At 40.9% G+C, this 27,069-nt stretch overlaps 1 protein-coding gene across 5 annotated transcripts in view; it reads right to left on the bottom strand.

Annotated features, from left to right (window-relative positions):
• The window catches only part of mef2cb (myocyte enhancer factor 2cb), a 144,802-nt gene that overhangs the window by 57,509 nt on the left and 60,224 nt on the right, over positions 1-27,069 (bottom strand). For all 5 annotated transcript variants that reach the window (XM_088376071.1, XM_088376069.1, XM_088376070.1 and 2 more), the window contains exon 3: positions 10,480-10,555. The gene's annotated coding sequence lies outside the window, so the exon portion shown is untranslated. The remainder of the gene's footprint in view (positions 1-10,479; positions 10,556-27,069) is intronic.

The raw sequence follows: 27,069 nt of genomic DNA, 5'->3' as shown, positions 1-27,069 counted from the left end.
CCAGCAAGATTTAGTATCTGCCCACAAAGCCAAAACTACCAATACCTGCTTTAATAGCCGTGGAATAAGAGTGACTCGAACCCCATTGGAAATTTATGGAGTTCTGTCTTTATGTGTTTCTCTGCCATAATCGTCAAAATTGAAACAAATATGGGCCTGAAATATTTCACTTTGTGTGAAAAAAAAAACCTGAAAAGTTACCGTGAAGTTTTTGGGGCACCCACTTGAAGGCATTGTGGATATTTTTTTAGTTTCCATGACTCGAACGCACGCAAGACGCTAATTGGCGCAGTCATCAAAATTGCTATCATTTTGCAAAGTAGCAAAATTGATTTGCAAGATCATATATTTTTCCAGCTGCCTCGCAAGGTTTAAACATAACCACTTTTCCACGCTAATGACCCAAGTTATCGACGCTGCCAAAATCATGAATGAATAAGCTTTCCTTTCAGAACCTGCATCACCCAAATATGCCAATGATAAATTATCCGAGGCAACAGATTAGCTAACATCGATAGCATCTTATCTGGAGTCCAAATAACATGCAAAGTGGTACCCGCCTATAATTGAGTAACTATGAGCTCATTTAATTATGCATTTGTATTGCTGACATTTTTTTCCCCCACAGCAGGACTCAGGAATTGATAAAAATCATACACCTCTATCCAAGAGAAAAGTTATGAGTTTTCCAAAATTGCTGACTTGCTGCTCCAAGTCATTTCTCCTGCTAAATGATTCATTCACTTGAATGCAATTATCAACACGCTTAACAAGCACAATATTACTCTACGACTGTTTTGGTTTGAGAGCAGCTCGGAGCGGGTGTCAGCGGATCTTTTTTATTTCAATCAAACTTAAAAGGGCTGCTGCCAAATTCTCATGCAAATGACAATTCTGCTCTTAAATCGTAACCATGATGCAAAGGAGTAAAATATAGATTTTTTTATTTTCCAGAAAATTAAACAAATTCTGCTTTGAGAGGAGTGGAAAAAAAAAATGGCGGTGTCCCTCGATGATAAGTATATGTGCTCCCCGACTGTAAAATTGATTTTGCATTGATCTGGTTGTATTGTTTACACGTTTCTGAGCACGGGTAATTAAGTCAAGCGTTTGTTTTTGGTTATTTCCAACACTAAGGCTACTTTACATTCAGCGTCAGTCTGCTCCGATATTTACGCTGACCTCATGGACAGGAATTCAGTAATGTGCGAGGGTGGGGCAAGGGGTGCGTGCGGTAAGACGATGCACGCTGGTGAGACTTAATTGAATCACCACGGGCCCAGAAGACAACAGCGAGCGAGGATCAAAGTCACCGTTACGAGGCGCCGCTACCAGTAAAAGCCCCTTCATTGTTTTAGCTTTAATACACACCAACTTTGGCACACATAGACGTTGATTTATTTTTTTGTTTTGTAGTTATTAGAAACACAAGACGAGAGGATGATTTTTCCTAACGGGAGGCGTTAAAAGCAACACATGAAGTTAAGGTGAAGAAATGGACAGGGTGGACTTTGGTATAATGCAAGTAATTATGTCATATACTTTTGAGACATTTAAAATGAAGGTAGTCTTCACCCCAGATTTAGACTAACATTAAAATAATTACATGCACAACTCAAATGTTTATGGAGTAAATATCAGAGTGGAATTGTTGTTTAGTACAACAATCATCCGTGCAATCCTTCAGTACGTTTGCCTCCGACGAGAAAAAAAGATTGAGGCCTTCAAGTGAATATTTGTGTGGAAATTTGCGTGCTTTCCTCTTTTGCCAGCATTGCAGTCCAAAGGGCGCGCTGACTTCAGCCCTCTGCTCCACACAAGGTCGCTCTGTGTGTGTTCAAAAATTGGAGAATGAGGCGAGGCACAATCCCGCGAAGCGCATACCTTTCTGCCCCACAGGCCCGCCAGTCCAGACACAAACTCTGGAACTGTATGTTTATCGAGCGTCTCAGGGTAAGACTGCTGATTTAGGACCCCCTCGCTCAGGCAACTCTAAGCGACGTTTTCACGGTGAATCACACTCCGGGAAAACATTGAGAGTGATTCATGATGAAAATGATGGATCTCAAGTGCTGACCTTAAGTCAACGCTCCAGATCTGATACGGTTGATAAACACCGAGCCAGGTCTTAACCTGACCCAAACCGGGGGCAGATTAACGAGGGCTGACCCGACAAGGTCCTGATGAGCCTTGAGGGCTTTAGGAGGCAGGACCTGATAAACCACAACGGGTAAAGTCTTAGCCAGAACAGGAGACTACTAAAGAATACTGTAAGTTTGGGTGAGAGCGATACGCGGGACGGAGAGAGCGCGAGGGCCAGTGTGCTCCTCAATCCAAAAACAATATTTGGACTGAAACCTTAGCCTCTCCATCTGGCTCTTTTGAAGGGTGGATTATGACTGGTGCCATGGCTAACTCTTGATCCCACACTGTTCCTTCTCTAAGTGCACTCTGACATTTTTTTTCCTCAAAGGACACTACTGTTTGGCGAGTGTGAGGGAAAACCTGCTGTGCTTTGATTTTAATTCAATAACTGTTAAATCTGAGTGTTATATGGTGCAGTGCTGCGGAGATGTAAATCTATAATTGTGTATCGGAACGTATGATTGATTCTGGCATATTGCTCTGGACTGAGGTCATTTGACAAAATTGGTACAAATAACTATCGATGCGTTATTTTTTTTATTTGGATGAGAGACTCTCTCTGAATGTCCTTAACTTTTGATTCGATACGGGTGTCATGTTGAGCAGATTAACAATACACAATTAGTCAACAGCACCTCTGCTGGTTACAGACATGTATTGCATTAACGTAGGCTGACTCCGGGCTTGATAGTTTAAAAGTCAAAATTCTAATAATGCCAATTATTTTATTTTTTTTATAAGGCACTTGGTCAATGAAACAGGTCCACATTTTGGAAATTTTCATATTTGAGCTGCACGGGTAAGAAATGTGAAATGTCATCCAAGAAACAAAGTCTATACATTCAATAACCAAAATCAAGTGACATTTTGAGCTTGGGTTCCTGTATTATTCCATGTCTGTCCATTTATCTTCTGTAGCTTAAGTACGAAAAAAAAAAAACACATTTACAGTGGCCATGGTAACCCAGAACACTTTCCTTTGCACTCTATGCTCTCAGTCCATGTTCTCTTTGACACAAAACATCTTTCCTTTTCCAACACTGGGATGACAACTTTTCTACCTAAAATTGAAATGTATTGATTGTATTTATCTAACATTTCTTTATCCAGGTATGGCATTCTTATTTGCAATGCCGAACTAGCATTTTCATCAGACATGGTCATTTGCTGCACAGATAAACAGTACAATTATTATTGAACGTGCTTTGATAAATGGATTTATTTTTCATCCCTTAAAAGTATTGGTTGAAGTTGCCATTTAATTGTTTTCCAGCTTATGGCTCTCAAAATGCCTCAGCATGTTTTGTTGCACTTTTTGACTTCGTATGACTTGAACACTGGCAACATATGAGTGGCATACAGCAAATCAGTCACCGTCGGCAGTTTCGAAACCAAAATGAAGGGCGTACAGTGCGTCGGTGCCGAGGGCAAACAAAGTCTCCGACCAGAGGTTTAGGGTGTTGCCTTGCTTCTCTGTCAACTGTGTTTAACATGACAGAACACAACTCTGACTTGGACCACATAGATAGAAACTTTTGACGACGTCAGGGGAAAAAGTGATATGGGTTTCATTGCAGCGTACGTCGTGTACACTTGCCAAAGTCATGCGCTGACAAAAAAAATTGTAATATTTTGATGTATTTTTTGGTCCTTTCTGGATGCTTGGGGGTGAAGATGGAAAAAAATACACAGAGTTTAATACAATTAGAGGAGACATGCCTGTGCTTTGTTATGGCTTCTCGGTACTGTCACAGCTTCATCTGATTCATATTTAAGCGCCCAGTGTGATATTGCTTAAATTAGTGTCCTCATTAAAGGTGTCTTGTTTCTTCCATTAGATACTGTCATGGCAGGCGGGCTGTAATGCAAGTGATGTCAGTGCTTTCTGTTAATGTGGCTGCTGGGATATTACTTGGCCCACCACTTAGCCACACAGACTGTGGACAAAAGCACACAGCTATTTTTTCCCTTTCCACTTTTTGCAAATTGTGCCAAGTAAGAGGTTTTGTTTTGATTTGTATTTGTTTGGCTTGTTCTTAGCAATAAGATTATTATAACTACAGAATTTCACAAGACACACAAGCCAAGAAAGACTTGCTAATATTGTTGATCATGATACAAGGTAAGAATTGAGCTATGTATAGTACATTTAGAGCTCAGTATGTTATGACTCTACACTCGATAAAGCTTTTATAATTTTATTTAGTCCCACAAGAGATTCAACTTGTTTGTTTATTTCGAACATTAAAAGAAATACAAGAAAAACGTAAAAAATACAGAAAATGATAACTCCATAGGACAATAGAACATAAAAAAAGAAAAAATTATATTGCATTATAATTTTCCCTTTATAGTAAATTCAAAAGGGAGTAGAAGGAAGCCTAAGCTTACTGTTTATGAATAGAATTGTTTTAAAATGAGTATAAATAACTTTTGTGTTTCCCTGATTTATATTAAATTGAACTGGCTTGAATCTTGTAAGCTGAAAATCTTTTTTTTCAGCTAAATCTTGACAAAACCTAATTGTTGTGCAACAAGCGCACTCGAAGATAACGTACACAAAACTATTATGCATCGAGGAAAAAAATTGGAGCTAGGAAAGTGGGACTTGTCAACCACCTGTCAGCTGCTATAATCATTTCAAAGTGAGTCTCTGTGCGGCCTCTGCCACACGCCCTCCGTGTTGAACGCATAAGAATAATCATTTAAATGTCTCCCAATCAGCCCTTTTGCCATCTTCAATTACACCTTTCCACCCTAACGTTTGTATAATTTTCTAATCTAGCCGAGGCGTGGAGCTGTCAAATTTGTCGGAGGAAGGAAGCGGCAAAGCGTGAGCAAAGACTGACAGATGGATGCATGTCCCCGGACCATCCGTGTGTCTTGGCGCTGCTTGAGGATTACGTTTGAATTGTTTGAAGGGATCATTGTGTAGTCAATATGAAGCTATGATTATGTCAACATTATGAAAAAGTTGGAACAGAACAAAATTACATTTAAGGATTTTTTTTTGGTGCTGTTCTGGGGAGATGGATGTGAAGAGTCGTCACCCATTACATCGTTTTAGGTTGAAGTGTCCCACTGACCGACACTCTCGTCGTACTAAAAAGCACAAAAAAGGTATAATTGGGTTCTTCAGCTCTTTCACTTTTTCATTTTCACTTTATTTTTGGAACTGCAATGAATGGGGAACATTCTTGCTGTGATACGTCCCGAATACATCTTCTGTATATTGTATTAATTACGCCATACCCTGAATTAAAGAAATACATGAGTCCAAACTTTACTAAGCAGGAGAAGTAATGAGATGAGAGCAAGCCCGAAACATTTTACAACACGTAACTGGGAGGTCGATCAATACTAAACCCTTCTCAAATAAATTAGTAAAATTTAAAAGAAATAAGTTAAAATAAAATAAATCATATTTTTCGCCAACTCTTTTTTTATTACAATATATATAAATAATAATATTCATGTTAATATGATCATGTTTTGGGTTGGATAATAGGAACATCATCTTGGCAGCCCAAAAATAAATTTCTTTAGCTTTTACATAACTGAAGGGAGGCCTTCTAATCATTTTTTTTCTTTTACTCTTTGAGAATATCCTTGTAAGCATAGAGGGCACCCACTCATATTTTTTTCTCCACTTTCTTGCGACTTTGATCAAAGCGCATGGAACATGTTTGGCTGCAGCTTTACAACACAGATGTGACGATTTAATAATGTAAATGTCTGTTCCACGCATCAAAAAACAAACAGCAACTCTTTGACAACCATCTGCACGTGGAAGTCTTAACCGAGTCTCCTCGCGGTATTTTTTCTCATTACAGTGACAGGTGTGATTTTGGAATAGTAAAATATAATCTGTGATTTAAATGACTGTCCATTGGCTGTTCCATCTGTATATTCAAATTTTTATGGTTTGCCACCAATCCACAAAGCAGTCCCAGAGCCCCGCCCCCTGCACGACAGGTCATTCGGGTTCGGCCGCGTCGCTCGCCGTGCCAATGTTACCATGTTACAACGTTGCTAAAAGCTTGCCGTGTTCAACGATTTTCCCAAGTGGACTTCTGACAGATGCTTAAACAAACCGAAATGCAACACCTCAGCATTAGATTCCTCACCATGGCTGCAGAAAGAAGTGAGAAGGAAAGAAAGAGTCGTGGACTTGTTGTCAGAAGTCTGACAGCAGTGGTGTAAAGCAACGTGTTCGACATACTGTATATGTCAAGATTGATGTAAGATCACGACGTAACAAAATCGCCGCTGAATGATTTGTTCAAATTGCTGGCTGTGAATGAAGTCATCTGTCAATGCCATTTTTAGAATCACTTTCTGAAGGGAATCGAAACTAAACTAGGTTTTCCTCTTCAAAAAAAAAACCACGCGGGAAAGTCGACACAAATCACCTCAAATAATCTTTATGCTTAAAGACAGCTGTAGTAAATCCTTAATTGAAAGTTGGAATGAAACGGACCATGACTGATCTGCTTTACAAGTTTAAGGGTGCAAACAGAAACGGGACGTAATCCACCGGAGCTGTTCCATGTGTTAAGACGGCGCGAGACACTTTTATGCTTTTCCAATAATGTAAAATGACAGTAAAACAGCAAAAGCAATGTTTAGCATTGACATGTGGAGGCTGAGCATTGTTCTGAACATGAATTTTGCATTCCAACGCAGTCTTAGTGACTCACGCGGCAACTCGCTTGCATGCTGTTCAACACAAAGCCTGTCAAGCACTGACTGTGTCTTTAATCCATATTTTCTTAAGATGAACTTGAAATTCAGCTCATGTTTTCCAGGTTCAAGAAAAAGACATCAGAATTTTTCAGGCTGGCCGAATTTTGTAAGCATACAAAGCTGTCTGCTTGCGGCAGTTGGATGTTATCCACCTACGGTAAAAAACATAAACACTCCAGTTGTATATTTTGTACGTTTTTCTTGTGTTTGTTGTTTGATGATCACAGTTACCTAAAAGCATTTTGCGATAAGATTGCTAGCATAGCAATGTTAGCAGCAAGGCATCGGTCTGGGGAGGTCAGTGCCCCCAATGGCCCACCCTCTAGCGTTGCCAGTGCAAAACGCACATTTTATTTTCCGTTGAAAACATCGACACTCTTGAGTACGATGTAAGCACTTAAAATACATTCGGAATAAGTAGGACGAGTCATTTCCCAATAAACAGTGGTTAAGATGTAGCGTCTTTGACAATAGTGGGCGTCATGTCTGTAAACATATAAGTTATTTTATTTACCAACACCACGGTCCCTTCTTGTTTCCACGTAGATACTCCAGTCCAGTGAGTTTAACCACAAACATTTTAATCACACTAACAACACAACGACACTTCCCAAACATTTCACCTCTACGGGAATATAGAAGCGAAACTTAAATTCCACAAACCAACACAAAAGCACAAACGCTGAAAGAGCAGAAGGCCGTGCCGAATCACTGACGACTAGTAACTGCCTCAGCAAAACATTGCTTTATAGCCAGAAAAGCAAAAGCCTGGGCCTTCACTGTAGCTGATAGTGCTTTGTGTGGTGTTATTTATTTGCAGAGGGGAGGGGGAGGCTGCAACTGGACTTTATTGATTCAAATTAATTAATCCACTTAGAGAGGAAGGGGTTTCTGTGGCTCTGGAGCGGCTTAAATAGTAGACACAAATTAAACTGTAAATTTGTTGCCTTTAATGATATTCCCATTTAATTGAATTGAAGGAGAAGGAAATGTCGCGTTTGCATGGAAAAACATGTTTTAGCATTGGATAACCCAAATAAATGTGACATTCATTAATTTTTGATACGGTTAAAAGCTCTTTAGTGTGCTTGTAATTACCTTGTATAGCGTGAAGTTTAAGTGGCTTTTACAAGGAACAGCAGATAAAGATGCAAATGATTATAGAAATTAACATATTGGCAACTAACATTGTATGGAAAAACAAGAGTGAGCCCGGCTGAGTAAATTGCTGCAATCCCTGAAAACACATTGTATAAATTATAAAATTGATCCGACATAGCCTTTTTTCACCTTACAATTCTTTTAGAGGAAATTATGCTGCCACAGATTAATATAAAACTATGCTTATGCTTCACGTTGTATCGGTAATATACTTTCAACTATCTTGGGGGATTGACTTGAGCTATAAATAGCATTCAAGTAAACAAGTATTGTAAGTTACATGTAAGAAAAAGGAGAAAAAAAATCCCTACCCATTTCCATGACACTAATAACACAAATAAAGTTCAGGAAGAAGCAAAATCCCTCACAAACAAATCCAACTTGAAGACTGAAAATTGTCTTTACAAGTCTGGCAGTGAAGTCATAGGTGTCCCATATTGCTCACCTTCCTCGTAAAAGTCTAATCAAGGATGACACCCGTGCTACAGCATCCTTGGCTAATCCAAAGAGTTCAAGTTTAGATGATTCACTTTGTAAATGCACAGATGATTTGACATGCGCTCCACAACAACTCTGCACGCCAAAAACAAGAAAGTGTAAAGGGATAGACGTGCTGGAAAAATAAGGACGACGTAATTATTCCTTGTCATTTAAAGAGTGAAGTCAAATTGGTGGATTACATGATCAGACAAATGGCATCATTCTCTGGTTTTATATATATGTATATATACAAATATATATATATGTATATATACAAATATATATATATATATATTTTTTTTTATTTTTTAGTCAAAGTAAAATTTTTTAAATTTGGGATGCATGCTAAGCATATTTCTCAAATTTGAATGCGCCTCCTATTCTAACCAATGCTAGCACAATGCTAAAGTCATAATTAGTTTGCGAAAACATTTCTAGGCCAAAAACGTAAAGCCATCAAATGAAAAAGATGGTCCGGACCCACCAGTCGGGAATCATTACTGTAAAGTACTGCACTATTTTTTTTTTTTTTTGCATGTGTGTACAGTGTGTGTTTGTGAGTGACAGCAAGAGACAACTTGAGACAGGTGAAAGAGCCTCAACACACGCACACATCAATTAACGTACTATCAAGGGGAAAAACATCATCTCACCCCCTTGGTGTGTTTTGTGCATTTCAATGTTTTGTAAGCTAATGTGCATTTTTGCAAAAAAAAAAATATCTATACTACATACACACGTTAACCTGTGTTTATAATCTAATTTTATCACACCCTTCAAAAAACAAAATTCTGTGCTTTATTCTGCCGTCCCAGCAGCACACTGTCGCCATAGTAGTTCGCAATCGCAGAGATAAAGGCGCAGCAAAATTAGCGGAATGAAGTCGTGACATTATCCCGTCTTATATTTTGTACACATGCAAAATCTCAAGTGCAGAATTCCACATTGTCTTGTCAACAAACATCAAACACTTTCTCGGTTGGAACAAGCTACTGTCCAAACCCCTACAGGCACCACATTTCACATCCACTTAAGAATCAAAGAAAAACATTGCAATCTACTGCCTGCTTTCAACATTTATTTCCTAGATAAATATGTTCAAAAGTGCTTTTCTGAAGTTTATACTTTATTTTTATTGTCACCGTGCATAATTTAAAAAGTATACAGTAATTGCAGCATAATGCATGTACGGCTCCTGTCACCTTTCCTCCACCTCATCTCGTACGGGTTATTCTTGAAGTTGAATTTCCAATTAAATCTACTGATGTTTTACACCACTTTTATTGATCTATAGACTTTGAATCACAACCGCCTGGCTACACTCCAATTAAACAAGTCGTGCTTACCTTTCCATAACATCCAGTTACGGTTTCTGTGTCTAATTAATTAGTACGCTGACAATGGTTTTAATTTCATTTGCAGATTACAGTTACATACTTTTTTGATGTTCTATGTTTATCTCAGCATCATGTTTACTTGTGACCCAACTTTTGCAGTCTACAACTCTTTTACAGACAACCAAAACGTCTACAAGGTGACATAAAATGGTATATGATGTACCGTATTTTCCGCACTATAAGGCGCAGCTGAAAAACCTCAAATTTTCTCAAAAGCCGACAGTGCGCCTTATAATCCGGTGCGCCTTATATATGGACCAATATGGATTCGTGGATGAGGACTAACTTGTTAAAGTAAGCTTTATGTGTTTATTTTGTGTGTCGTGTGATATTAACGTTTGAGCAAAATTGAGTTATTGATATATTGTTATTGTTTTCACTATTTTGTGTGTTACTATATTGTGATTGCAGTTATTCATTCTATGCACTTTATAATCCGGTGTGCCTTATATATGAACAAAGTTTTAAAATGGGCCATTCATTGAAGGTGCGCCTTATAATCCAGTGCGCCTTATAGTGCGGAATAATATGGTACTTTAAATTACAGTACCTTCGCAAATTGGCGTCCGCCGTCTCTGGATGATGATGATAAAAGCTGCAATGTCACTCTTGGGCACGGATGTGTCCTACGAACAGAAAACAAAACACAAACGGATTTTGTTAACGTTTTAGCATTCCGTTTGATCACAACAGTTTTGACATTTGAGTTCAACTTGCTTATGCTTCTTATCCTTTGTCATAGTTCTGTACGCCAACGAACAAGGAGCCACTGACCCTAAAAAAATCATGTGGATCACCTGGATGTCCATTTTTTTTAATGAATCACCAAATGCATTGTCATCAATAAAGCTGCTGCCCCGCCCTCCCCTTATAAACGGACCCTACGCTAATGGACCCCAGGCTAATGAAATGCAACCATTCCCCTGCTCCCGAGCGAGTGGAAAAGGAGTCTTTTCTGATTGAAAACTTCCTGGAGCTGTCTTGCTTGGTTTGTGAAACGTTGTAATTACCGCTGGGGGTCTCCTCCTGCTCCGTTTGCAGGGGGCCAAGCAGCATTTGTTGGCGCTCTAGGGTTCTCTCTCAGTTCAACACACTTAGGCCCGTCTAATTAGAGTACGCGCCACGTTTCCGATCTGCTGTCTCCGCAGCTGGGGACAACCTCCACATCAAGCTGTGGCGCAGACGCTCGTCAAGCGGCGTACAGAGAGCAACAACAGGCGACGCTCTCGCTGCGATGTGAACAGAAGCTTGCTTCCCTCTCCATCTTCCTCTCTCATTCATCCCCTCCCCAGCCCTCGCCCACCCTGCCTTATTTTCTCCACCCTTCTTTTTCCTTGGCTTTGTTCTCGCTCTTCTCCTCAGCAAGCTCAGGCACGGCGGCTACAAAGAGCCCCATATAGGAAGATGAGAGAGAGACTGAGCACAGAGTGAAGTGGGTTCACATGCTGCACAGCTTGCGAGTGTGTGTGTGTGTGTGCGTGTTTGTGTGAAAGCCTTGCGAGAGTGCGAGGCGGCAGGAGATCGCCAGGGTAGTGAAAGTCGGTAGTACACCTAGAGGCAATGAGAAAGAACAGAGGGAACACTTGCCCCCCCATCAAGAACAGTTGTTCAACCCCCCCAAGGCGAGGTGATGCAGGGATGCAATGCAGGGCGGAAAGGTGGCAGGCAAAAGCTACAATTGCAGACGCGGTTTTCTTCCACCTGATCACCTTTAGCGGCTTTTCAAAGTCTCCTACGCCCATTTCAAATACCCAGTGGGTGCACACAGACTGGTACTTTGGAAGTGTAGTCGTTTTTTTTTTTTTACCGTTTTCATTTTAGATAAAGTTGAGAAAAAAACTACTTGTAAATCCATAAGCTACTACAAGCTGCTCAGATACACCTGAGTGGACATTTATTTTGCACACTGACGATTGGTTGAAAGTCAAAGAAACAATTTTTATATATTCAAAATCTAGAAATATTGAAAATAGAATATAGGATAGCCACCGATATCCTCCATCGTATGATCCATTCACTGTTTATCCACCAGCTATTCAATAATTTGATATGCCCTTTAATGCTCGGTAAAGTTTGGGAATGTACGTCTTGTGAAACCAGAGAACGATGCCATTTGGTCCATCCATATGGACGTCAATCTCAAAATCACATTGTGACAACTGTCCTCCGACAATTGTGACAGAAAGCATGTGGCCATGACATAATTTATTGACTATTTGCCGGGCAGACGTTACACAAGTAGTGGTCAGACTCATGGTAAAGGATCCAGGAAATGAACGTCACTCAATCTAATGTCCAAAGAAATAATCAGGTTTGTGTGTCTGTGTGCCAAAGGGTGAAGCACAGAAAAAGGGATGGAGTTGAGTCACATAGTATAAAAGATGAGAGAGCTATACTTTGGGGACAGAAACATAAACACACACACAAATAGAAATATATACAGTATGCTGTCATTAGAATAATAATAATCACAATAATAATTATGGAGAAAAAACCCGCATTTTGCAAGTCACATTTGCAATATGTGATCATTTGTTAAATGTTTACACTGTGCAAGAACCTAGTGAAGAAGTCATTAGCTAAAGGCTTCACCCTGGAAGCTTACGCAAGAGTGGTCGAAAAAAAAAACAACATTTATGGCCCACTGTTCAATTTTTAGTCGCTCTTGGCATATGCTAATATTCACAATTGACAAACCACTTCATTGATGAATTGTTTTTTTGAAATAAAATAAATGAAAATGAGAACTTGAAATGACCAAACGGATAAAAAGAACAAACAAGTTGCTGCACCTGGAGAAGTGTGGGAAGTGACAGACTATACCAAAGAACTGTACCATTCTCAGTTCTGCTCTGCATTTGGTCTCATTTCTGTTGGGGAACACACACCTGCCATAACGGAGCGCACGCTATGCCAAAGAAATCTGCTGTGATTCACAGCTTTTTACATGAGGACAAGGACGCCTGCTAACAGCACTATGATTAACGGCTTTTAGAGCCTCTTACCAGACACATTCGCAAAACCTACACATGTACCCGTGTTTGTGTCTAAAAAACAAAACAAGCTGAATGTTTCCTGGCTGATGTTCCAGTGAGAGTGCATTAAGCAGTATCACAGTCCACAGAGTGATATGCTAATATATATATATCTTCATGGCAGTGAATCTGTGGTAGACACTAGGTAGCTTTAATGCAAGCGTTCCACAAACACCATTTATCAATAGTACCGTATTTTCCGGACTACAAGGCGCACCTAAAAACCTAACATTTTCTCAAAAGCCGACAGTGCGCCTTATAGTCCGGTGCGCCTTCTATATGGACCAAATTCCTAAATTTAAACTGTCCCGAAGCATTGTGTCATAAAATCAATCATAAGTGACCTGCTGAAGACTATGAATCATGAATCAAAAAGACTATGGATCATTATTTTGTGATTATAAACTAATTTGTTGCATCTGAAGTTGAAATAAAAAAGATAAAATGGAGAATGATTTGATTTGGATTAAAAATCTGATGATGCATTAATGGTGCGCCTTATAGTCCGGTGCGCCTTTTATAAGGACAACGTTTTAAAATGGGCCATTCACTGAAGGTGTGCCTTCGTCCGGTGCGCCTTATAGTCTGGAAAATACGGTAATAAGGAACAAAAATACTTATAATTTGTTCATTTAATTGGTTATTGGACTCCATTAATACAAATAAATCTGCTGCAATTTGGAATTGTGCTCAATCTAGGGGCCATAGTGCCTGAATATACGCTACAAATTTCCCAACTTCCCAACTTTTGCGTCACTAAACATGAAACCCGTAAATGTCCCTCACACTTTCACCAGAAAGCTATAATTTGTGTAACCCTGGCAAGAAAACGTCTCTTACACCTTTTTTTCCCCATGGATGGAGTTGTCATCAGTCTCGTCGTCACTCTTGTTTTAACGCATCTCCAGGGAAAGCTTCTACTCGAGCGGGAATTTACATTTACTCTTTTCAACTGTTTTTTTTTTCCCCCTTTAAACTTGCTTCTTGGCAGCTTGACCTGTCGAGAGGGAGCCCAGCAGTGATTTTCAGAATTGCTGTTGGAACTGTGTTCAAACCATCTCTTCTGGTTTCAGCCTCTGAGGAGCACATCATGCTCCAGAGAAATGATCTTCCATTGATAGAAAAGCTGAGATTTGACATTTTAATAATACATGTATATGATATAATGGATAATTTACATATAGTGACTTTAAAATTGCTTTACTCATATTTGGATATTGAAAACCGATTAAAAAAAAATCTCCATTAAGTCTGTTTTTTTTTTTAATTCAGTTTTGTTGGTTGAGCTTTAGTTTTGCAAAATTGCTTTACACTCTGACTAGAAGAAATTAGAAGTTTGTCATTTGAATTTTTCTTGGTGGAATCATTCTTGAATTTTTTCTGACACACCTCATTTGTATATACTTTTTTTTTTCCCAGTCCTAATTTCCTGCACAGTCCTGCGTGTGTATTTATCTCACACCCACAAGCATACAACCCAAATAAGCAACAGAGGTGGAGGTAAAATTAACCTCTAGAATGAAGCCAGAGTTTTGGGGTTTGTGAGGCAGACAAAGACGCAGACATGTGGTCTCCTATCTCAAGAAGTGATACAAGTGAGAAAGCAAGAGGCCGTGGGAGGCGAGCGGGGGCGCCGGGGTGAAGGAGGGCCCATCTGAACTCATTTAAAAAAAAAAAAAAAAAAAAAGAGAAATCACAACTTATTTTCTAAAGTCAGCATTTCAAATTGGAGCGTGTCCCCTCTCATTTAATGCATCATTTTGCGACGTGATAAATTTATGAATTAGACATACATCCTTTTTCCTTTTAAGATACTCGGCCTCATGAGGGAGGGAGCAGTGTGGAGGATTTAAGAGCGTTTTGCCGTGTCAAACATTAAAACCCACGGGGAGAGCATCAGCACAATTAGACTGGAGTGAAGGGAAGGGAGAGCGAGAGAGGGAAAAAAAAATCCACAGACAAAATCAGGATCTTAAGAGCAGCGGCGGCGGCGGCGGCGTTATTCGTCAGTACAGTAACGTGGTTATCTGTCGCGGGTGATCCTTTTAAACGCTTCCTTTGCAGGGATAAAAGCAGAGCAGAGGAAATAAACTTAGTTCTGCCTCCAATCTGTAAATCCTTGGTGGTCATGGAAGATGATCCCAATTTGCTTCTAAGCACCGCTGTCAGATCTTACAATAATAAATAATTTAAGACTTTAAGCAGCAATTATGCTCCGTAAATGTAGAAAGCCTGCAGACCAGTGCTTGCTGCTGGAGCCAGATGATGGTGGGGTTCCTCAACAAATACGCTAATCACTGCTTATGTCATAGCCAATAAACCAGGTAGAATGCCTGATGAGGAATATTTCCTTTTGCATCAGGTTGGCTTTGCCAGAAGCTACTGAACATCTGCCCTTGGCCCAAGTTCAGGCTCGTAATTTGGGTGGGCGTTACTTTTAAGCCTGCCACAAACAATTTGATTGGCTGAGTCGTGCCACATGGGAGGAGTTAAAATGCAAAATCTCAAACATCCTCCCACTTTTGACGTAATCACCGTAATGGCAACAACGAGGCGCTCTAAAGCAGCCTCGCCAGCGAACTACCTGGGAAGCCGCATTTTCAGGATTTAGGAGTCGCTAGCTAGCTCGTTAGCTAAATGTACACCGCAATTAGTGGTCATCCAATTGGAGGTCCTCAAGTACTCACGCTCGATGTCGAAGCGTGTCAATAGATTTGCTATGGATTCACATTACATGATTTTTATGACTGAGGACTGGAAAACAAAATTTCGCCAACAAGAAAACTACAAAAAGTTCTCTGAGAACCATTAGTCGAACTTAAAGCACTAAAAAAATGTGCTGCCTGCTCAGCTCCCAAAATATTCATCTGATTGATTGAGTTGGCCAATACCAATGGATTGAGCGGGGCACAACAAAGGGAAAATTGCTCTTCATTTATCTTTTAAGGTAACAATATCTTGCTGGAATTGCAGTTATAACTGTCAAAGGACCTCCAACGTGAAGATAGAAAACCCAGAGCAGCACTAGAACTAACGTTTAAAGATCGAGAATTATTGGAGAGAGGGAATATTTAGTTTCAGATGAAGACTGCAATCAGTCAAAGACAAAAGAAAACAACAAGCAAAAAGAAATGTGAGCCCAGGTGAGCAGAGCTGGGCCGTTTAGTTTCATAAGGCTGGTTATGATTTGAAATCATCTCTCTGTCGAGCCATGTTTGTCTTTTGTTTCTGCCAAATTGACTTGCCACTTGCAGGCAGATTTCACATCCGCTCAGGTGGGACGGTCCATGTTGAAAATTAATTACACACTTTTGCAATAAAAGACGAGAAAATTACTTTTGCTTATTTTAGTCAATGTGATGCGAGTTGCTTTAATGTTTGTATACAAGCCGATTGGAAGCAACCTTTCACATGAACGAGTGCAAACACAGCATGTTTATTACTGACCCGCTGCTTTCGTGGCTCGGATGTGTACTGTGAGGTCTGTTAAACAGCATGTGCATTGCTCTTTTCGGGACAGATAAAGAAAAAATAGGGGGAGGAAAAAAAAAAAGGAAAATAGCCTGGCAAGACAGCGGAATTTTGAAGTTATAATTATTTTAGTTGTCAATATTCCGGTTGACATGAAAGAGCAAAACTAATATTCCAAAATTAGTGCTTTCATACTCAAATAATTAGCAATGATACTAATTTTAAAGAACCCGATCAATTGGTTTTACCAATCAAATTGTGACTTATTGTTTGTTAATAGACCGATCTGCCATTTTGAAAAGTTGACATCAGCAGTATCGAGAGTACCATACACCGTAAAGTGGAAATTTCGAGTTCAGGTGGCTTTCCAGATATTAGTTCCGACTAGGAACTCGGAAGTTCCCACTTCCGGGTCCAACTGGAATGCGGCATATTTTACCAGCAGAGTCACTGTGTCCGTTTGGGGTTGGACGCTTTAGCCGCTGGAATCCAGTATGTGAATACTCGCATTGAGCCGCTGGTGCAAAGGGAAGGCTGTGAGGCAGCGGACAGACAGGAGCCACCGGTCACCACAGTTTCAACATGGCATCCTCATGCTGTTTGCTCCTCTGCCGCCTCCTCTCCTGCACGCTGTTTGCTCATGTGTGGATATAAAATAGCAGCAAATATGATATGATGTGTAGAACTGAGAGCCATCTGGCAGGAACTGAGATGAATGTTTAATTTATTTCATGATTTTCTCGTGTGTATATTTGTCTAACCTCTGCTATCCATGAAATTCCGGCATAAATAGGAGTAAACACCGGTGTCCTTAAATTATTAATCATGACAGGTTGAGAGGTGACAGACAGTTTTACTGAAAGGCGTAATTTGTAAAGGGATTGGTTTACCTTGAACACACTATGAAAATAATGGAGGGGAATATATTTATATACCTGCAGCCCATATAAACATAACACTTCCTCGTTCCCCAATTGAAATGACCGTTATTCTGTTCCAGCCTCTATAAATAAAAAGTTTTTTATCGCATAGAAATTAGCACTTCATAAAGATATAGGAAAAACATAAGTAGGATTCCTGTGTACATGTGTTGCTGCGCCGTTTATGTTCAACCAATGTCGTTTCCCTTTATGTGTTAGCATTGAGCAAGCGGACTTAAAAGTTGTTTCAATTTTTTTAAACAGGATGATAAACAGTCAACAGGAAAACAAACATGTCAGGAATTCACAGACAGCTTTTTTCCAAAGCCAATAGGTTTTTCTGTTCTGTTTGGATTTTGAATCTGGAGGACTAAAATGTTCATATTTGTCGTGGCATTATGGCACTGTGCACTACTGACAGAATCCTCTCAAGTCATTCAATTCAGCCACTAAATTACGAGTCCCACAGGCTTGAGTATATCACGGCGCCTTGGAAGGATGTAAAATAAGCTCATTATCAAATATGACCATGAAAATGGCTCATTTTTTGGGATGGATGAAATGTACCGCCTCTGCTCCGAGGGTGGCTGGCGATGCCGAGCGGCGGCCACTCGACAACTGCACCGAAAAGTCCGGCCAAGGTGATGACGTGATGGCAACCGGCGGATAAAAATCGTTGTCTACAACAGAACCAGATGTTGCTTCCATTTCCACCAATTAGAACTCGCTAGGCAGCAGATGAAGAAGTAGCACTGTCACTGTCACCGGTGAAGAACAACAGAAGTGCGGCATAAAATAACACAGGAAACAAGACGTAAGAAAATCCAAATGTAAAAGAAAAACTCAATGTTCATCACTCCAAATTGATTCATCTTCCTCCAGGAAAAAGAAATTATCACATAAAACAGTGATATATATTTTTTCCCTCGTTAAAAGTGACTGCGTGGTTTAAATCTCTACATTCCGCTTGAGCATGTTCTGCGAGAGCCATGTCATGTCCGTGTGCAAAACTAGAACCTATTGTTTGAGAATTAGGCACAGCATATGGGCCTGTAATTATACCTCCACAATAGCAGGTTTTCAAAAAATCTTTCCCAAAATAGCATGGGAGGCTTCCGGTCTGAGCTTCAAACTACACTGCAGCTAACAAGCTGACTGGCTGTAAAACGCTCCAGACAATAAATCCAAAGTCCTCTATCATTTTTTCTTGCCAGTGGATAAGTGGTAGCGACCACTACTGTCCAAACACTTCCAGATTTCTCTATGAGTTATTAAAAATGTGTAAAGTTATGACATTATAGTCACAATCAGAATATTAAGAAAAATAGACTTCAAATATACAGAGACCAATTAAGTTTTCCACACACGTACGATATTCAGTATCCCCCATTAACACTGCGCTTTTACCTTAATTTTACAAGTGAGACGCCTGGCACGGTGCCTAATTGCCCGGCAAATAAAGGGAATAATATACAATGGTAGGAAATCCCAGTGGTGAGCAGACTGCAAGAGCATCTGTCTGATAAAGACGGGAGGCATGTGGATGTGTGTGCACTATTAAACGCCGTACAGTACGCTTCAGTCGTGTGAGTGTCGCCACTGAATTTCAAAGTAGTTTTTTTACCTTGGATGGAGTAAGTCATTGAGCCCGAGTCTCTCCTGGGACTTCTCAGCTGGGCTGGCGGGGTGTGTGTATGTGTGTGTGAGACTAAGATAAAGATTCAAAATGGGGATGGAGACATGTGCTGAACATAACGGCCTTCAGGGAACCAGTTCATCTCCACCTCACTCAGTCTTACTGCCCAAGGCTCGTTTTTTTCGAACTGGACAGAGTCAAGGTGATCTTCCGCCTGACAAAATACCACCAAAGGTATTTGCATTGTCATACGCAAATGACCATTTTTAGAATTAAGGTGAAATTCCCTCACGCCCAGACGTTGATGGTTGGTTGTTTGACTTTCACTATTTTGTGTGTATTTGTAAGTGGAGCTGCCAATGTTGGCAAATACGTTGGGACGTTCTCGCAAATACATTTGAAAGTACGTTCGTACTCGCGAACGTGTTCCTCCTTCCGCTTCGGTTAACTACTTACGCTTTAAGGGAAGTGACCTGCACAGAGCAATAAAGCACCGATGTTGACTCGGAACGTCATTTGACATCATTTGCCAGCTTTTGTATGCGTTCGGAAGGGCCTGTTGATTTTACACAATGATGTGAGTCACACAGCGTCAAGCGTCACCCCGGCCTTCGTCCTCAGGGTGAACGGGTTAAACCACACACCAAATCAACTGCTAGTCCACCACCTTCCAAAACAGCCACCTGGAGAATCATTTTACCGGAGGAAAAAAAAAAAATGACAATATGGAGAAAGGGTGACCATGGAGAGAAATGGCGACGGTAAAAGCGCTAGCTGAAAAAACAGCAAGTTACCATGACAAAGAATCGCCGGGATAAAACAAAAACATAGGCGGGTCGCAACCATGTCTGGTGCCTAGAGAAAGCCAGTCTGCAACTCTTCGTTTTTTTTTTTTTCTCCTAGTTCACGACAATCTCTGAACACACTTCATGCAATCTGTTCATTTTTGTCTCACATCAACTGTTTCCTCAGGTAGAGTAATTCGCCGGACTAATTCTCCATTGACACAGTTATGACAGGAAGACCACCTGTGGTTAAACAGATTGCGGCCTAAATGGAGCGTATGGCAGGTCAGCTAAACTGTATTTGTTTTTTTTCTAGCATTCCATATATTGCGAGGACAAAAATCAACTTTAAGAACAAGGCATCAATTATTTTCCTCAATATTACCTTTGAGGTCAGTCTGAGTCTCCGGTACATAAACACGAGTCAATGTCATATTCATAGAAGTGACGAAAAGGAAAAGTGGGTGTACGGTGAGTGTGTTTATCTTCGTAAACATACACACGGATTGTTTCAAAGCGCAATCTACGGCGGCATATGTAATACGTAAATTTTCTTTGTCGATCGCATCGCCATCAAATCTGTTCCGCGAGCTCACAGATGGCCATGTTGGATAATGGAAAGACAATAACTGCGGGGACAAACACAAGCGGGAGCCGGCAAAGGAGAGCCAGCTACTCTTAATGGAGGAAATCTAAGAAGATATAAGATTTATTGAACCGACAAGGCAGAGCAAATGAACAACAAATGAACAGAGGCCCAGTGAAGGATAAAATAACACAGCGGAGGAGAGGCATCCACAAACTGCAGTAAAAAGCCAGGCTGGATCGATCCGGAGCTGAGAGCCTTTGTGCTACTCCTAACGTCGCTTTTCCTGGAAGGAGGCACGTTTGTACCTTGTTTAGGTCAAAGAATCATTTGAGCAAAAGTTATTATATTTAAAAAAAAAAAAAAAACTGCCCATGCTGGACAGTGACAAAACATTACATAACCCTGTTTTGCCTGTACTAGAATAATCTCGACTGTGTATTAAGTAGGATGAAAGATCACAAAGCCCACCATGACTCACTTCACCACCCAAAATATGACACCACAGGAGATCCCCAGAATGAGGGAACCAGGTCAAGACTAAAATATTCATTCTCTTGCTCTCTTTTGCTCTCACACACACACACACACATGTAGCAAACAGATTCACATTTCACAACTGCTGCTAGCCTGTTGCTGTGCTGATGAGGCACCTTTGAAGAAATGTCCACTTTACGAGGGTGTGTGGTGTCTACGACGTGAGTGTGTGCGTGCAATATAATCTGTTGACAGCAGATAGAGTGGCAGCAACTGGGAACTCGCGCAGATATTCCGAGTCAGCTGCCCCAATGTACGTTCAGCCACACTATAGACATTAACACGTCTGTGAATGTTCATCCGTGTGCATCTGGAGGGACGGCAAATGGAAACAAGTACGTATGATCAAATGCAATCCGTGGATAATGCAAAAAAAATATGAAAAATACTTGAAGTCAAACTGTTTATTGGAAAACCACAATACTGAGGTACATTAGTCTGTAAAATTGGGTTTGAACTTTCGTGCTTGGATTTTAACATGGGTCTTTAAACATGAGCTGCTTGTTGCATGTTGACCACAGAGGGTCCGGTGGCACAGCCTACACATGACGCCATGTGACATAAATACTTCTCAGCGTCATTGGGTGGGTATTAAGTCAGATGGCAAACTATAATTACAAGCGATTTTTAGAGTGGCCGCTCACTGACAATTCATTACTTATGACCAAACCTTTTTTTTATTATGTAAATCGGATTTACACACAATTGTGATGGTGGATAAATTGCGACAAATGTGTCAGGAAATTTACATATTATATTATATATTATTTTTATTATTTAAAACACTATAAACAAGTTGTAAAATGTGAAGCCTTTGACAAGCCCCGCTGAATGAATTATTGGATGTGCTTTGGCGCCAAACCTGTCAGCACCTTTAAACGTCTAATCCTCGAATCGACCCCACATATCAAGGCAGGCTCTCGCAAGAATTTTACTTAGATCCATTCATTTCACATTCACAATTCAGCTCCACTACATTTAAAAAGAAAGTAGGTTTGTTGCAAAGTTTGAACCAAGAGCATCCAGCCGATTGTCACCTGTATGAATTATGCAGTGAGATGTTCCAACATCTTATTTCACCTTGCCTGGTGTTCCGTATGTTTTATACTGTAAACAGATGTTCGTGCTCTACAGGAATAAAGTTTGTGCTTCCCAAACACCACGGTGGAACAAAAAGAACCAGACTCAGCAGTGTTCCTACCTGCTTTACATCCAACGTGCACACACACACATATAGGCCACACACACACATGCTCACAAACAAACGGTGAGCAGAGAGAACCTAGCCTCGGCACAGCGGCACAAACAAACACACTAAAAATACAAACTACGCATATCCAAACACTCTCGCTCCTTAATGAGCTAGCACTTTTAAAAGAAGACTTACAACTCTGTGCCACACACTGATACCTTGAGGAGAAGTCGCGATCGGAAGAGACGCGCACTAGAAAAGGAGCACTCTGGGATATGAAAGAAGGAGCGAAAGAGAGGAAGGTAAGAGCAGGAATCAAAACGCGCTCACTAAGAGGGACGAGAGCAGGAAGGGGAAAGTGTTGCACCTCGCTCCTCACATCTCAAAGGGGGATGATAGGAAGAGCGCAGTTGGGAGGAGTGGGCTGTCGCTCCCGGCAAACAAGCGGGTGAGTAAATAGACTCATGGGCGTAAGGGGTGCTGGGTGTAGGTGAGACGAGGGGGGAGAGGCTGCATCTCGAGACCCTTATATGCTGATGCCGTCTTCTCGTTTACAAACGCATCCTCACCCCTGCGTGGCTCTGCCATCCACACTCTCCCCCCTCCCTCTCTCCCTCCGACTGTCTTCAAACATCCCTAACAACCACCCCCTCTCGTCCCTCCAAGGCCTGCAGGCCCTTAACCCAGCCTTCGTCTCCCCCCCCTTCACCAGCCTCGCCATTCCCCATCGCCCCGCCACCTCCCCCTTCTATCTGTCAGTCGTTCTCCCTCCTTTTCACCCCCCACTCCCCGACGATGGCATCCCTTGGGTCGCTAGGCTGCTCGCCTGATGAGGGGGAGGATATCGCTTGCAGAGCTTTGATCCTACGAAAGCTGATACCCAGTAGAAAGATGCCGATCGCGCCATTGGGCACCCTGGCATTTGAACGCAACGGCTTGGTGCCAAAAGCTCAATGAGGGCCGTTCTCCTATAGCGTGCCAGCTGGGAATGCCGAGTCTAGACAGGTGGGGCGGCACGTCATACCTGAGATGGTGACCGAAGACAAACCTGTGACAAAGTGAACGGCGTGATGTTATTTCCCGAGAAGTCATCATTTTGGAAATGTGAGAATATCAAATATATTTATCTGGAGTTTAGACAAAATAAGAATTACTATCATAACAAGGTACATTGGATTTTAATGGACTCAGCAGTTGGTGGGAAATGGAGTCTATGAACTGAGGTTATTACATCCATTCGTCCGTTTATTCTCACGAGGGTCGCGGGCCCCTGAAGTCAAAAGACGAAAAAAAATCCAGACGATAAATGTAGGTATTTAGGTAAATCGGGGTACGGCGTCGACTGGAGGGATGGCCACCATTTACGTTAATTGGATGCAAAATAAATACAGAATGTTTCAGAAATAAATAAATACAAGTGGGTGATCTAGGAATGAATTCAGTAGCCTTCACGGGTGTTTCTAAACTAAATAGCGGGATCACTTCCACCGGCCCCGAGGTCGTATAGTGTCGATTTGGAGGGTGTACATACACACCCTTGTTTTCCTTTTATATTTCCCAACTGTAATCATAGGGGCCATTTTCTTTGTTGTACTTTCAAATGATTTTTTACGAGCGCTTGATTTCTTCTGCGGTCGGCCCGAGCCGGGCGTCCGCCCACCCCCACCCTAAATTTCACTAAATACTGCCGAGTGCTGATCAGGCATCTTGGGACTTAAAAGTCAAACGAGGAGAGCTCAGGCTGCTTAATTACAGAAAGCGGCGTGAAGAACACACCGCCTACTGCCCAGCTCTGCTCCAAAAGCTGCGTGTGTTATTTCACTCCAAGCCAGATGAGGGATTTCTCTGTTTTGTTAAACAAGCCCTTCCAAAAGCATTTAAATGGCTTTTCCACAGCGCAGATAAAAGATAACAAGACTGCCCAGCAGTTCCAGCGAATGACAACCCAAAGTGTTTGTCAAGGGAACCAAAATGTTTTCCGACGTATTTAAGAGGAAACCGAGGCACATTTTAGGGACACGGACACGATCTATTTAATTTACTCAAATTCACATGTGGGAAACACTGAACTAAAATAAACCCTTAGTGGAATGGCAGGCAATAATTATATATTGTAAGAGTATCATGGAAAATATTCCGTTTCCAACAGACTTTCGCAAGTGTCTGGCTGGTTACATCAAAGCAATTGTGAAGAAAATAAACAATTAGCCATGGACTGGGAATATGTTCATAAATAATGGATTCCCCTTTTCTCTTAGAAAATAAGTTCTGCAATGAGTAACCTTATATAGATCTAAAAGTTTCCTGCTGTGAATTGACACACAAGACATTAGCCTTTCCCCCACAGGCCAGCACAAGGAGAGGAGAATAAAAGAATGCCAATGACATCTGCACATAACCAAACAGCCAATAAAACTTGGGACCAAAAAGTTATTACAACTTGAAATATCATTGAAAACTGCTAATACAAAGGGGATGAGTATAAAAAGCCAAGCTTGACTCTCATTTCTTGTTAAAACTTCTTTCATGCAGGGGCCTTTTTTGTCATTCCGAGGATCTTGATTTTCAAAGAAATTGTTTCCTCCATTCACTGAGGCAGGCAGGCTTCCAATTTACAAGACTATATTTATATTCAAAAGACCCTCACCCGATCTTAAGAGCAACGAGACACAAACAAACACCTCTGAGTTGCAATGTAGATTGTCAGCATTAGTGAGGGGTGGGTGGGGGAATGAGAAGAGCGAGGGGGGGTAAAAGTTTCCAGGCTGTCCATCAAGGAGTTATCGTGGTGTTATCTATGCCAGACGCCCACCATCCTCAGCAGCGTTACCGAGACAGCTTCCAGGACCTCGGGACGCCTCGGGAAACACAGCAGGACGCCGAAAAGAGGTGTGACAACGTCACTGGGATACAGCAGGCGCAGGAACTGTACAGTACGCGCCACCGCCTCACAATGGCTCCGGAGCACACATACAGATATTGTAAAACTGGCTCGCCTACGCAAACGAGTCACTTGGGACATTTTATGACAGATCAGCTTATACCATTGTGAGCTTGTGTTAATTGAACTTCCTACATGCATTGTTATGGAAAGAAAAAAAAACTAAACTTTTTTTCCCATATATAACCGTATTTTCCGCACTATGAGGCGCACCGGATTATAAGGCGCACCTTCAATGAATGGCCCATTTTAAACCTTTAATGTAAGATATATACATTTGGCCTGCGGGCCGGACTTTGGACACGCCTGCTGTAGTGGCTCAGTATTGGTCCATATATAAGGCGCACCTGATTATAAGGCGCACTGTCAGCTTTTGAGAAAATTGGAGGTTTTTAGGTGCACCTTATAATGCGGAAAATAAGGTATATATATTTTTTTTCTCTCCATATATATTTTTCCCATATATATACACACACATCACAGTATATTTTCAGTATATATATTTTTTTCACAAATGAAACAGCACTCCAACTGACAGTCCAAGTCAGTCAATGAGTGATTCACTCGCGCAACCCATGTTCTCCTTGCGCCATGCGTTTTACCACAAGAAGAAGAAAACAGAGACAGCAAGTCCAAAAATTACTGAGAAGAAAAAAAAAAGTAGCCATGGCATGTTGTTCAATATTTAGACGACTTGGTGACTGTCTGCTCAAATATTGCCCCGTGGCCGCTGGGTTTGAGTGCGGAACAGAGTGGCAGTGAGACTGACAGTGAGATCTCTGTCAGTAGCCAACACTCTGTTTATCCGTCCGTCTGTCTGTCTGTTTATCTGACTGTCAAATTATCCCTCTCGGCAAACATCTCGCTGTGAGCTGAATGTAAATAACAGAGACAACATTGGTCACATGATTTGAGGGGCAAATGTTGAGTAAACGCTTGAAGATGTTTCATGTGCTGCAATATATTTTACTCTATGCTTAACTGAGACATACAGTTTTATGACCTTTTGTTAATATTTAAACAAATATTAATAGTCATATATATTTATATTTATATATATAGAAAATATTTTTCAAAATACAGGCTAGCAATACAATGTTTGACCTTTTGTCAATATTTAAACAAAACATTTTCAAAATACAGGCAATATAATGTCTGCGTGTGAACAATAGCGTATCTGTGTGCAATTTAAGGTCATTACAGTCACTACCTATTTTTTTTTCTGAGGGAAAAATGAGCGGCGCCTATTTAGGGAGAGGTATACTTGACACGGCATACAGTATATTAGCGTAGGGGCCACTATTTCAGGAATAGGGTCATTTAGTTGGAAACCACAGTGGTAAAATACAAATTGACAGTGGTAAATGACACAAAAAAAAAATGTAAAAAATGCTCAATCGGCTTGTTCAAATGATTTCCTTGCAGAGGGCAGAAGTCTTGGACGGAAAAATTATTCGGGAGCTGTCAGTATTAAAGAGGTTAATCTCACATTTTGGATCCACCCAAAAAGAAAATATATGACTGGCAGATCTCGTGAAAGGCTTTTGGAAAAGAATGGGGTCAAATGATCCGGTTCCCTTTGAATCACAGTAATTATCATCACCCCCCCCCCACTCCAAAAAGTTCTCCTTAGGAATCACACATGCAGACATTTTGACATGTGCAAACAAAGACTCTGCGAATACTTCCTGGAGAAAATACGCGTTAAAAAAAATGATTCTCCATGTTTCCGCCTCGCAGTTTAATTAGGTTTATCTGTCAAGCCTCTCGAGATCAAGACCTCCACCGCGGAGCCAAAGCAAATAGTGCGCAAATGTCAGTGTGTTATTCGTTTGATTAATAAAGTTGCTCTTTAAATACTGCAAACAAATGCAGAGAATAACTTGGATGCTCAGAGACAATCAGTATTCAGTCGAAGGCTGATATCCAACCAGGAAGATAAGTGAGACATCACAACGGAACCCTGGGTAATATCAGCGAACAATAACTTCGGCGGCCGCCGTTGGAAGCGTACAAAGAGCGCCTTTGTGCGTATAT

Source organism: Syngnathus floridae, chromosome 5, assembly GCF_059516105.1.
Source record: "Syngnathus floridae isolate MCC-2025c chromosome 5, RoL_Sflo_1.0, whole genome shotgun sequence".
NCBI lineage: Eukaryota > Metazoa > Chordata > Actinopteri > Syngnathiformes > Syngnathidae > Syngnathus > Syngnathus floridae.
This window is presented reverse-complemented; position numbering and strand designations above follow the sequence as displayed.